At 46.1% G+C, this 12,131-nt stretch overlaps 1 long non-coding RNA gene across 1 annotated transcript; it reads left to right on the top strand.

Moving 5' to 3' along the window:
- The first annotated feature begins 6,643 nt into the window (after positions 1-6,643).
- On the top strand, positions 6,644-11,773 carry LOC113641648. Its single transcript, XR_003440382.2, has 3 exons — positions 6,644-6,773; positions 10,990-11,040; positions 11,294-11,773. It is a non-coding gene; the product is annotated as an uncharacterized LOC113641648 (long non-coding RNA).
- The last annotated feature ends 358 nt before the right edge of the window (positions 11,774-12,131 follow it).

Genomic DNA, 12,131 nt, shown 5'->3' with positions numbered 1-12,131 from the left:
ACACTATATTTGCTGTCTTGCCACCATTGCTAAATTTTAGTTTTTGTACCTTTCAACCACAGTCTTGCTACCCTGCTAAAAAAAAAAAAACAGCATTGCTGGTCCAGCATAACATATGTTTTGCATGCTGGGACCAGCTTGGGATGGTGGTATGCTGGTCCAGCTTTAGGTGCTGGTTGCTGGCCGACCAGCCTTGGATGCTGGTGTGCGGGCCGAACAGCCTGGGATGCTGGTGTGCTGGCCGACCAGCCTGGGATGCTGGCATGCTGTCAACATATGTTGTCTTTTGGATGCTAGTATAATCCCAGCAAGACCACAACAAAACCCATTTACCCATTTGTTACATATCACATTTCTTAGTGCATATTCATAGTTAAATAAAGACCAAGACAATTTTCTAGAGAATTGCAATTCACTTTTTAATAAAGAAAAACGGGTTCAGTTCAGAGCCCGCAGGTCCAGAATCAGACGCAGAAGTATTAATTTACACACGTGCACAAATAACGTTACACAATATAACCTTTACAACACACATTTTTGGTCTTAGCTTCAAGATACCTGGAGTCGTTTGCCTTTAAACAACTCCTGCTCTATGTCTTCTTTATTCTCTGAAAAATTATAGAAACAAAATAAGAAACAAAACTATATATCACTCATTTGTTTATATTGTGCAGTGAACGAGTTACGATGAAACAGCCACTGCTTAAGTTGCATACCCTTAAGCATTAGTATTTGTGCCCTGATGAAGTCTTGCTTCCATCATAGCTACCCAATAAACCTGAGTTTGGTCAAACATGTCCTTAATTTCGCTAGTTGAAACAACTGCCATGCAGCCGTCATCCAGGTACCTCACGTATGCAAACATTCTGATTCCCAGTGATCAGCAGATTCGTTGTGTAGAAGCGGAAGCTTTTTATTTACCCCAAAACAAAGTCCTAATTACGGTGGCAAAAACCGGATGATCTGGAACACGTGCACTTATACTAATTTCGATAAACACTGTAAGGTATATAATGTAGTCGAAAACATTGCGAGATTTATTTTTGTAAAGTGTAGGAACTACATTTACCTTTGTGAACATAGTTGCTTTAAAGGTTGCATAGCAACACTGATGCTGGGTAATATCTCTTCACATTACTGCTTTACTAAAAAACCAAACAACTTAACTACTTCTTAATTGAGACAAATGGATTATATATATATATATATATATATATATATATATATATATATATATATATATATATATATATATATCTTTTTCAAAAAACCATCATTCTGTATGATTTATATGCTGCTTCCCTCATGAAGCCTAGGAAGTCAACATTTGTTGGTATTACTATATTTAATTTGTGGAGACACTTTAATCCCTAACACTTTAATCCCTAACGATTTCTAAGTGTTTTTATTCTTGGTTATTCAAAGCTTTTTGAGCTTTGTTATTTCAGTTCTTTATTCAAAAGAGGGAGCAAAAGAAATAATGCACTTATAATTAAATATATTCCAATATATTGTGTTTTAATCTTATATTAATGTGTTACATAGAAACATACACAAGCAACAATAAAGGTTGTTCCCATAAAGCTTCCAGAAAGATCATACTGGTTAACTGGCTACACCAGCCCCGTTTTTCTTGATAACACCATGACTATGCTGGCCACCTATCTATACCAGCACTATACCAGCACTGACCAGCACTATACCAGAACTGACCAGCATGAACCAGTAAAAACCAGCCTGGACCAGCATGGAATTCATCTTGGTTTATGCTGGTTCCCTTTCGAGGGAACTCAACGCTGTGTCAATGCTGACGCTATGGGAATGCTTCTTTGAGGAAGCTCTGTGTGCACACACGCCATTTAGTGGCTCGGAAAGGACACGAGACAGAGTAATTACTCGCCAGTAAGTCTATATAAGGGCATCTATGTCACGCTGCTCCAGCTTTCTTTGTCTTCAGGAAGCGCTCTGTGTCGTTTGTCTGTCTGTCAAGTGCAGGGAAAGAAAAAAATAGGGAAAGACTAGGCAATATGTTGCAGTCAAAGCACTTTAAGAGATGCGTGCACTTTAAGAGATGCGTGCATCCCTGCCCCCGCAGGGGGCGACGCGCATTCTCTTTGCGTTGTGTGTTTGGGAGAGGAGCATGCCTGGTTTGCTCTCGAGGAAGCCGGCTGCGTGCATTGTGAGGGATTCCCTCTCCGCATGCTCCAATCCTGCCTGACTGTATTTTCAGCTGCGGCTGCACCTCGTGGTTCGGGTCCTGCGTCTGCCGAGGCAGCTCGGCGGCTTCAATCATGGGGTTCCCAGGTTGAGTCAGCGGAGGTGGAGCAAGAGACTGGTGTTTCCCTTTCTCTGGCCCTCTCCCCTGACTCCGATCGCTCGGTTTCGTGTTCGGAAGCTGCGATTTCTCCCAAACCAGAAGAGAGCATGCTGCTTTCTGCGTTCTGCTCCGAGGAGCTCGATGTCAAAGGGGAGGGGCTTTCTACCTCGGAAGGGCCAACGCAATCAGTGGTGTTCGAGGAACTCCTCGAGGTAATAACTTGGGCTGTCGAGAAGTTGAATTTAGATTGGCCTGAAGAGGTAGTTGGTGTCGTCCGTTCTAAGCTGGACGACCGCTTTCTAACTTTAGGCCATCAGCCACCTGCACGTAGGCATCTTCCTTTTCTTCCAGACCGCCATACTGAGGTATCGAGGTCTTGGAAAAATCCCTATTCGGCGTGTGTATTTTCTCCGGCCATGTCAGATTATTCAACCATTATGGGGCTTGAAGACCATGGGTATGGAGCAATGCCTAGGGTTGAAGAGACACTGGCCAGTTATCTCTCCCCTGCATCGCCCGCATGGAGGAAACCTGCCCTTCCATCCAAGCCATTTAGGACCACTTCGGCCCTTGTGGGTAAGACCTATGAGGCAGTGGGTCAAGCGGGTGTGGCGCTGCACACCATGACAGTCTTGCAGGCCTACCAGGCTGACCTGCTGGCAGAACTGGATGGCGGTGAAGGGGACCTCAGGTGGTGTCCGAGCTCCGCCGCGCCACTGATCTCGTTAGTACTGTCATCGACAGGCACCAGGAGGTGAAACGCCAGTCAGTGGCATTCAGGGAGTTTCTCCCTCACAACGGGGAGCAGCCTGGGCAATCATCTAGCCCCCCCCCCCTTCTAGCTCACTCAGGGCAGTGAAAAGAGTTAGTGTGGCGGGCCGTGCCCCCCGTCTAAAAATCAGGAAGGCCGGTTCGCATGCCCAGGCCCAAACCCGTCCGGTGAGAGGGGACCTTAGGTCTGTCATAGCCAAGCAGACCGCAAAGGAGTCCTGACGCCCGAGGGCAGGGGCTCCTGGAAGCACCCTATTCAGAGATGCTCCCCCTACTGCCTGCCCCAACACCTTTGTCATTTCGGGGGGCAGTGGGGTCTGTGTCGGCTCCCCGGAGCCCCTGCCCGAGGGCAGGGGCTCCTGGAAGCACCCTATTCAGAGATGCTCCCCCTACTGCCTGCCCCAACACCTTTGTCATTTCGGGGGGCAGTGGGGTCTGTGTCGGCTCCCCTTTCTTGTGCGGATCTTCTCCCCTTTCTTGTGCGGAGGTCTGCACGAGCTTGACGTCACTGTCACACAGCCTGGCAGCATGGAAACTTCTGCCAGGGGTGTCTCAGTGGGTCCTGGATACTGTAGAAAGGGGGTACAGGATCCAGTTTTCCTCCCGTCCTCCGTGTTTTCAGGGTGTGTTGCCCACAATCGTGGGCGGGTACCAGGCGGTCTTCCTCCGAGAGGAACTCCTCTCGCTTCTGGAAAAAGGGGCCATAGAGCATGTTCCCCTCCCAGAGCGGGACTCTGGCTTTTACAGACAATATTTTGTTGTTCCCAAGAAAGGTGGGGGGCTGCGTCTGATTCTGGACCTGCGGGCTCTGAACTGTACTCTGAAGACTTACAAGTTCAAGATGCTCACACTCAAGATGATCGTGTCCCAGATCATATCCGAGGACTGGTTTGTCACGATCGACCTCAAGGATGCTTATTTTCACATAAGCATCCTGCCAGAGCACAAGAAGTTCCTCAGGTTCGCTTTCGGGGGCGAAACGTACCAGTATCACGTCCTTCCTTTTGGCCTAGACCTTTCACCACGCACGTTTACGAAGTGCATGGACGCTGCCCTGGCACCGTTGCGTCTCCAGGGCATCCGTGTATTGGACTACCTAGACGACTGGCTCATTCTTCACCACCACGATGCGGGCACATCTGTCTCCCACTCGGCTGCCCTCCATCTTGTCGGTGGTGAAAACTATTCGGCTAGGCGGCCTCTCTGTCGCCGAGGCACAGAGGGTGCTCGGCCTCATGTCAGCAGCAGCCAACGTTATTCCTTTGGGTCTGCTTCACATGAGGCCATTCCAGCCCTGGCTCAAGGGGGCAGGCTTTCATCCTCGCAGGCATCCCCTCAGGGTTATACGGGTTACGCGCCGTGGGCTTCGTACCCTTCTTATGTGGAAAAGACCCCGGTTCTTGGCCTTGGGTCCCATTCTAGGGGCGTGTCACTGTCGCAGGACTCTTTTGATGGACGCCTTGCTCTCAGCTAGGGTGCGGCCTTAGATGGCCACCCGGCCCAGGGTCTATGGGAGGGCCCCTGTCTCTCATGGCACATAAATTGCCTGGAGATGAGGGCTGTGTTTCAAGCGTTGAAACACTTTCTCCCAGACCTCAAGGGCTGCCATGTCCTAGTGTGGACGGACAGCACCGCGGTGGGGTCCTATATCAATCATCAGGGCGCTCTGCGTTCACGCCCCCTGTTCAGTTTGGCATGGCAGATTCTGATCTGGGCAGAGACCAGGACCAAACCCCCTTTGAGCCCTTGGAGTCAGCCTCTGCGACGTTTCTGACCCTGAAGTCAGCTCTGCTTCTTGCCTTGGACTCTTTCAGGAGAGTCGGGGATTTGCAGACTTTGTCGGTCGCCCCCGCCTGCCTAGAATTTGCCCCCGGCATGTCCAAGGCTATCCTGCACCCCAGGCCAGGATATGTCCCTAAGGTGCCCAGGATGGCGGGTTGTCCAATCATCCTGCAGGCCTACTGTCCCCCACCCCATGAGTCGGCGGAACAGGAGAGGCATCACTTGCTTTGCCTGGTGAGGGCCCTGAGGACTTACATCCACTACTCTAGCTTTTGGCGTAACTCCTCCGCCCTTTTTGTCTGTTTTGGGGGCCGGAATAGGGGTAATACGGTTTCCAAACAGCGCCTGCCGCACTGGGTGGTGGAGGCCATTACTCAGGCCTATGAGGTGCGCTCCTCAGCGCCCACTCCACTAGGGGTATCGCTTCATCCAGTGCCTTGGCCAGGGGTGTCCCCATTGAAGATATTTGTGCTGCGGCAGGATGGTCCTCTCCGCACACCTTTATCAGATTCTATGACCTGGACTTGGACCCCACTCCAGGTCCCAGGTACTGCGGGGCCTATGATGTGCTGTTCCCAGTCTGCTCGTGCTCTCTCGTGGCCTCTGGTGCAGTCATCGACCGGTGCGTGGCGGCGTGGGTATTGGCGTTCCCATAGCGTCAGCACTGATGCAGCGTTGAGTTCCCTCGAAAGGGAACTACACCAGGTTATGTATGTAACCCGGTTCCCTAAGAAGGGAACGAGACGCTGCATTGCTGGCCACGCCCCGGGCATCCGTTCGCGCTTCCTTCAGACAAATAGAAGCTGGAGCAGCATGATGTAGATGCCCTTATATGGACTTACTGGCGAGCCATTAAATGGCATGTGTGCACACAGAGCTACAGACACAACTTCCTCAAAGAAGCATTCCCATAGCGTCAGCACTGATGCAGCGTCTCGTTTCCTTCTCAGGGAACCGGGTTACATACATAACCTGGTGTAGATTTTTCAGCAGGGTAGTGTTTGTGTTTTATTGTCATAGTTCATGAAATACCGTTTGTTTTGTTCTTTTGCACAGTATATTAAATTGGTTGGACTTTTGCCCCAGTCTTTGCTTTCTAACATGGCAAAAACATTGCAGTTCTTTTCCATTCTCCACTTCTCTTACTATCTACTCTGAGAATTCTCTTTGGTTATCATAACATTTGTTTACATCCCACTTCAAGCAGACATTGATATTACCTTCTAAACACGTCAAACAATATTAACTGCCTATAAAGCTTTTCTATAAATTGTATAAATGGATGAGTATTAACTGGCAAACCAATACATAGAAAGACACAGTGAAAATGTGAAACAGAGTTTTATGAACAAAACCTGATGCTAGCACTGCAAATATTAGCATCCTGGCTAACATTTGGGTTTTTGAAAATGCAAAAGACATGGGCATATCCAGTGGAGAGGTTTGTTCTCCAATTGACCCAAAGTTTACATACATGTAGGCTTAAGACTTTCACTCTCAATTTTTCACCATTCAAGGGTATCTCCTTTTTTTGATAAAAGATTATTTCATTATTATTATTATTCTTTTTATTATTATTATTATTATTAGTAGTAGTAGTAGTAGTAGTAGTAGTAGTAGTGGAAACTACACTTTTCTGGAGTTGCATCTTGTACCATGTGTTTTTGTTTACATTTGTGTTCATGTGTTTGCCCCGCCTAGTCTTAATTTCCTCCCACCTCAGCACACCTGCTTCTAATGTCACTAATTGTCTTCCCTTTTTATTCTGGTCATGTTGCCTTGGGCAGCCTGGAATCCTTGTCATTGTTTTCATAATTGATATAGGGTTTGATAAGTGATATAACCATCCCTAATGGTCTGATTATCCACAGAGGTTATTCTGAGGGGAGTGGCACATGGAATGGTAAGTGGATTCAGTTCTTTAACCAGATGATGGTGGATAAGATTAACTGCTGACCCTGAGTCAGATTCTTGGGGATAGACTGTTCGTTCCTCTTCTGAGAGTTACTGTGTCCTGGTTGTCCACAATAAGGGCACAGTTCCATGCGTAGGTGGCAATAATGTGCCCCTGCTGATATTCGGAGTCTGACTTATTGTGTTCTCCAGGGGATGGGAGGACTTTCTCCCTAGTGCGAGCTCAACCTTGTTGGGCTCTCATGAATTGATCCTGTTGGGTGGCAGTATTTACAGTGGTAGAGTTAGGTTTATATCTTTAAAGTTTCAATTTAGCTTGGAGAGATTGGTTGAGGCCTTCTCAGAACACAGCTCATAGTGTGGTGTCTTTCCAGCCACTCTGGACCACCAGCATTCTGAACCTGACCGCATACTTGCATTGACTGCAAGGAAATGTCTTTGCCACTAGCCGGATAGTCAAACACATCTCTGCCAAAGGTAATTGACAGATTCGTGTACCTGAAAAGTGATAAAAGTAGAGCACACTTTGTGGCCTCCTCCCTGTAAGCTTCCGATTGGTGTGAGAAATAAACCTTTACTACAAAGGCGAAGAAAGCCTTTGTAGTGGAGCCATGAAATTTGTCAGGGAGAGCCATTTTTGCTGGTTTACCCTGTGGCGGCAGCAATCCGAGCAAGGTGAGCGTTGGTGGTTTTCAGCAATGTCAATTGCTCCTGTCAGTCAGCCAGCAGATCACTTTGTTGCATTAAAAGTGCTTGTATTTTCAAAAATGCTGCTGAATTCACTGCAGGCAAATAAATCTGTAAGGAACCCCTGGGTGCAGGTGTTGTAGAATCCATAAGCAGAGTTTAATGTCGAAGATCCAAACAAATAACCTAAATCAGCATGCAAAAATGTGGTCAAGAAAACAGGTAAAGTTCAAGAGAACAGAGAAACAATCAGTGTAGTGAAATCCAAACCAGTAATTTAAAAACAGTATTCCACAAGGCAAAAATAGAAGTCAAACACAGTAGAACAAGCTAGGAACACCTCAGTATGCAGTTAGTGAGTCTAGGTGTGAACATGGCTTAAGAAGGGACAAACCCAGAAATGTCCATCGACCTCAGGGCCAAGTCAGTATTTATGTGAAGGAGCCTTCTGGTGGTTGGGAGGGGGCATAACCGGTTAGGTCATGACACATGGTTAGGTGTTTTACTAGCATAGGTGAGTGTTGAAATCAGTATGAAATGTTATATAATTTGCCTCAAAAAACCGATGCAGAGTCTGCTGGTGATAGCACAAATCAGCCAAATAGCAGGAATTGACGAGTTTTTCCGATGGCTGAGAGGGATCGTTTTCAATGGGGGTGGGTCTATTGTTCAGAGCGTTTTGTAATTCCTTTGCCACATGGTGAGAGTTAGACAGGATGCTCTTTATCATTCCTCTGTAAAAGGTGGTGAGGATAGGAGGGGAGTCTAGCTCTCTTCAGGCTTGGTAGAAAATGGAAGTCAGTTGATTAAGCACACATACCTGAGAAACACCAGTGTTCAGTGTGGTGGTGCTAAATGTGGTGTTGGCAATCCTGATGGACTCAGGTTCCCAGGCAAAAAATTGAGGATTTAAATTTAAATGACTGTGTTTGTGGAAGTCTATGAACAGCATCATTGTATAGACCTTTTTCCAGGTGAGTCAGAGAAAAGTAGATCATACTTGGTGGTTAGGATGGTAAGCATCCTAAAACGGGTGCAGTGTCGTATGGAGGCTGCTCTTTATGTGTTTCATAACAAAGCTTTATAAGTATAGGTGTGAGTGCAACAGAACAGTATATATTCACATAGTACACAGCAAGCAATTACAAGATGGTGCCGAGCATGGCAGCCGTGTTGCAAGCTCCGAGGAAACTTTGCAGTTTTTCGTTTATTTTACTGGTTATTCTGCTGTTCTGTGTGCTGGATGTTGTTTGCATAACTGCCTACAACAGACACATGCTTCGAAATGTCGGTACCTATGTCACGAAACGCAAACCAGACTTTGAGTTCTTGAACGCTGGCGATTTGTTTACAAACACCGCATCAGAGCCCTTTGTCTGGGCCGTAATGACGCAACCGAGGAAAAGAGGGAAGAGAGCCGGCATTCTTGTCAGACTCAGACATCGTCCCCTCCAACCTCCTCTCCCAACAATTTTACTGGCTGAGTGCACTCTCCGTCTCTGTCGCGGATGTAACCCGATCCTTTCGACGGGTAAACATCCGCAAGGCTGCGGGTCCTGATGGCATCCCAGGCAGTGTGCTCCGCATGCGCATCCCAACTAGCTGGTGGGTTCACATTCATTTTCAACCTCTCCCTGTGTCTGTCTGTGGTCCCATCGTGCTTCAAAAAATCCACCATTGTGCCCATACCAAAGAAAAATAAAATCACTTGCCTAAATGACTGGAGGCCAGTTGCTCTCACACTCATCTTCAGCAAGTGCTTTGAGACTCATCAGACAATACATCTGCTATGTGCTGCCTGCCTCACTTGATCTGCTACAATTTGCATATCGTAGCAATAATTCCACAGATAATGCTATTGCTTTCACCCTTCATACTGCTCTCTTCCACCTGGAAAATAAGAACACCTATGTGAGAATGCTGTTTGTGGACTACAGCTCAGCATTAACACTATAGTGCCTGCCACACTTGTTGCAAAGCTCCAGACTCTGGGACTAAACAGATCTCTGTGCAGCTGGATTCTGGACTTCCTGACAGGCAGAGTCAGGTGGTAAGAATGGGCAGCAACACTTCCTCCCCACTGATCCTCAACACTGATGCACCTCGGGGCTGTGTCCTCAGCCCACTCCTGTACTCCCTGTACACACACAACTGTGCAGCCACACACAGCTCCAACGTCATTGTCAAATTCGCTGATGACACAAGGGTGATAGGCCTGATCACTGACAACGATGAGATGGCCTACAGAGAAGAGGTGAGCACCCTGATTACATGGTGTCAGGAGAACCACCTCTCACTCAACATTGACAAGACCAAGGAGCTGGTGGTGGATTTCAGGAGACAGAACATTGAATACAAACCCATCACCATCAACAAGACGCCTGTGGAGCGGGTGAGCAGCTTTAAGTTTCTCAGCGTCAACATCAGCGAGGATCTCACCTGGGCCATACACACTGACGCAGTACTGAAGAAGGCACATCAACACCTCTTCTTCCTGAGACGGACGAGGAAGTTTGGAATGAGCCCCAGCATCCTCAGAACATTCTACACCTGCACTATATAGAGCATCCTGACAGGCTGCATCACTGCCTGGTTTGGAAACAGCACCGCTGGCAACCGTAAAGCTCTGAAAAGGGTCATGCGAACTGCCAGCCATATTGTTGGAGGTGAGCTTCCCTCCCTCCAGGATATCTACACAAGGCGGTGTATAAGAAAAGCTCAGAGGACCATCAGTACTCCAGCCACCTGTCCCACAGACTGCTCTCTCTGCTCCCCTCAGGAAGACGTCTCTGCAGCATTCGATCCCGCACCAGTTGACTGAGGGATAGCTTTTTCCCTCAGGCTATCACACTAATTAACAGTCACAACTAATACACCCTACAGCATACTTTCACAATATGGTATGCCACACACTGCACCTTAACTTCGGACTATCCACACTGGACTATACATTCACACTGCATTTAATGCCACTAGATACCATCTGATGCACATCCATGTCACTTCTGTACCTGTACAATCTGTTTTGCACCTTATAGTATTTTATATATAATATATTTACATATATTTACACATATACTGTACATATCTAAGTACATAATGAATATAATGTGTAGTGCTACTGTAAGGATGCCCAATAGTACACTGTGTGTACTGACACGTATGAGCATATTGCACATGTTCATTTGCTGATTCCATTATCTGTTTGTTAATTGTACATATGGTACACACATTGTACCGGCTATATGTATGATCATACTGCACATTTCACCTGTGGATTTCATTGTTTGTTAATTGTACATATTGTACACACATATTGCACTAACTATATGTATGAGCAAATTGCACATTTTCATGTCAACTCATTATCTATATCTTTATCTGTATATCTGTACAACTGTTCTGCAATTTCTGGAGTTTGCTCCTAAGAATTTTACTCACCAAGGCACATGTGCTGTGGTGATGTGACAATAAAAGTGACTTGACTTGACTTGACACAGATGATTTCTTTGGCACAGGGGAGGAGGTGTTTGTCTTGAAGAACACACATTCCCTGAGTAGTCAGCCAGGTATGTCACAACTAGGATAGATTGCAGACAATCTTAATACTTAGTCGGCGGGAGTCTTCCCTGCTGGCATGTTGTTCTGTGCTTTGAACTGTACATATAATTCATTCTGTGCATCTTGGAGCAATGCGCCATCATCACAGACAAGGCTGTAGCTTTATACTGTGTCATGGTATGAATGCCTTGCCAAATATGCTGAGCATCCTTGTTGTTTATGTAGTGACCATGGTCTCTATGTTTTTCTTCAAATCTGCAGTGTGGTTGAAGCAGCCTCTCTGAACATATTACCATGTATCACGGTATGTTTGAGAATGGAGGATAAAGTCATCATCCAGGACATCTTGCACCCCAACCATAGCCTACTCATTCTTCTCCCATTTGGGAGGCATGCCAGGAGCATTAACTATCATACTGGTGGCCCATGGAACAGATTCCTCCTCGGCAGTTCCTAAACTAGGCATGAGCATCAGAAGCAAGAGAAACCAAGAGAAACCACATTAACTTTAATACTACCTAGCAAGAGAAACCACAGCAAGAGAAACCACATTAACTCTAATACTACCTAGCCATCAGTATCCAAATATAGCATCAGCATAACATTAGGGAAAATGAACATCCATTCAGGCCAACAAACAAAAATAAAACCGTAATAAATATAAAACAAAAATAAAAGTTATATCATGTCCATTGTCCCTTCTATTTATGGATGTTTTTTGCTATAAAATGTTAGTGTACAGTATAACAGATTGAGCTGGGCAGTTCTTTTTTTTTTGCATTGTTGTATTGAAATGAGGGTAATTGCCTCTTCAAATCATTAAAAACTGAGAGTTTCGGAGAAGAATGAAGAGATACGCTTTTATTGAAGCAAGCATCACTGAACATTTTGGTAATACAGTGACAGAAAATACAGCACTCCTTGGGTAATGCTTTTAGGTCTGCATTTCTGAGAATCTCAAGAATAGCTGTAGGAAGAGAGTAGAAAATAAAAAATATTAGTGAGCACTTACTATATATACTACATATATACTTTTAGACAACTGGAAGGAGGATACACTTTTCTTTTTAAAACAAACCCACACATACATCTTACACAG

The sequence above is a fragment of the Tachysurus fulvidraco genome, chromosome 23 (genome assembly GCF_022655615.1).
Source record: "Tachysurus fulvidraco isolate hzauxx_2018 chromosome 23, HZAU_PFXX_2.0, whole genome shotgun sequence".
NCBI classification, from domain to species: Eukaryota; Metazoa; Chordata; class Actinopteri; order Siluriformes; family Bagridae; genus Tachysurus; species Tachysurus fulvidraco.
The sequence above is the reverse complement of the archived record's forward strand: the minus strand, read 5'-3'. Positions and strand labels throughout refer to the sequence as shown.